The sequence below is a fragment of the Prionailurus bengalensis genome, chromosome D2 (assembly GCF_016509475.1).
Source record: "Prionailurus bengalensis isolate Pbe53 chromosome D2, Fcat_Pben_1.1_paternal_pri, whole genome shotgun sequence".
In the NCBI taxonomy this organism is placed as follows: Eukaryota; Metazoa; Chordata; class Mammalia; order Carnivora; family Felidae; genus Prionailurus; species Prionailurus bengalensis.
Genome location: NC_057351.1, coordinates 42204424 through 42206446, shown reverse-complemented (window position 1 = coordinate 42206446; position 2023 = coordinate 42204424). Strand labels below are relative to the sequence as shown.

At 40.7% G+C, this 2023-nt stretch overlaps 1 pseudogene; it reads right to left on the bottom strand.

Moving 5' to 3' along the window:
* Positions 1-271: 271 nt before the first annotated feature.
* LOC122492923 lies at positions 272-868 on the bottom strand (annotated as a pseudogene).
* Between the last annotated feature and the right edge of the window lie 1155 nt (positions 869-2023).

Below are 2023 nucleotides of genomic sequence, written 5' to 3'. Positions count from 1 at the left end.
TTTAAAAATGTTTGGAAATATGTACAACCTTGATACAATTTCAGGGTGCTCCAGACCCCCATGGCGGCTTCATGTAAACCACTGACAATTTCTAGAGCACTTTGAAGAGAATACAATATGACCATGACCCAATTGTGTAATTAAACCTAACGAGGGCAACAGACACTCCTCAAATAAGAGAGGTGTCAATGACGGTGCTCCCTACTCTAAGGTATTCACAAGGAGACAGATAAACAGTTTTTTTTTTATTCCTCCGCCGCAGCCGCCTTTTTCTGGGCAACTTTGGCAGGACACTTTGCGCCATCAAACTTTCCTTTAGACTTCTAGTCAGTGACCTCCTTCTCATACTTATCCTTCAGCTTCGCTGCCTTGTTGTAAGGCTGCTTTTCACTGTCACTTAAATTATTCCACATCTCCAATGGAGATACCAGGGTTTGTAGATTTGATCTTGGGGCGGAATTCTGAACAGAACAGGAAGAATCCAGATGGTGGCCTTTTGGGGGCATTAGGGTCCTTCTTCTTCCTGCCTTCCTTAGCTGGTCCATAATCCTTCATTTCCCGATCATAGCACACTTTGTCTGCCTTTGCCATTTCATCAAATTTAGACTTCTCTTTCCCAGACATTGTCTTCCACCTCTCAGAGCACTTCTTGGAAAATTCTGCAAAATTGACAGGGACCTCTGGGTTTTTCTTATGTTCTTCTCTGCATGTCTGCACAAAGAAGGCATAAGCAGACATCTTGCCCTTTGGTTTCTTGGGATCAGCTTTAGCCATCCTGACTGTACTGTTTGCTAGTCTGGGCAGCCTGCTGGGCCTTCTTCCAGTGAGTTGAAGATGAGTATCTGCTGCATTTCTTGTCCTGCGTCCTTCGATAAACTTTCCAGTTTAGTGTTTGGTGAAAGCCCATCGTGTCTCCCGGGTCTGATGGTCAACCCGAACCCATAACAACCACTGTGCTGGATGTCATGCTGTTCACCTTCAGATTCAGCATCAGACAGTGGTTCAGACCTTGGAATTTGAATCTGATGACTGGGTTCAAATCCTGGCTCTACCACTAACTTGCTGTATCCCACTGGGGAGATTATTTAACCTGTGTGCCCGAAATAATAATAATATAGTACCTACCTGCTAGATTGTGAGGATAGAACAGGTTAGTACATGATGGGTCATAGAGAAATGACTGGCACAGATTGGGGCCAATAGGGCTGTGCTCAGTGAGTATTAGTTACTATGGCTTTTACTGAGAATAACCTCTTCATTGTTATGCAGCTTTTCATCTCAAGAATACCTTCATCGCTGTTGCACATAATTTACCCAGAACCAGTAAATCACTTGAATTTTCAATGTTTATTCAATAGCCATTTTCTTCAATTCTATCTTTCAGTATTCTATTCCAGCTGACCTATGTGATAGTTATTCAAGAAATCAAATATTCCTCTTAATATTTTCTTCTCTCACAATTTGAGTGGATAGTCTAGTTCAATCTGTTTTTCTTTAGCTCTAATGCTATTTATTGCTTCTAATTCTTTGAGTTTTATGGTTTGATACTGTTCTTAGTTCTTAGTTACCTGATAATGCATAATTGTATATAACTTTCTAAAACAAAGTTATTTTTGATAGATCCATTTCAGGTGTTGGGCTTCTTCACTTTCCCTTCCTTTTTTGATCATCGTTATTCCTAAATAAAACTTTGTGGTCAGTGTTTTCATTTCTGTTTCCTCATATTTCCTCATGATTATTTTGCACATGATCGGAGTAGAAGTGATGGGACATTGGAATAAGTGCATTGTCTCTTAGCTATGGTCAGAGTGGGCTTGACTCTCCCAAGTTTGATATAATTGCTACTATCTGGAAATATTAAAGAGTGGAGGGGGACTCCTGGCAGAGTAATTCTCTTGGATTTGAGGTTGGAAAAGACACTGGAGGTTGTCCTACAATTTGCTTAAACTACTATACTTAGATCTCTCCTGAGAAGCTGATTGACTTCTGTCAAGCTGATGAGTGGGAGAAAATCACTTCCATC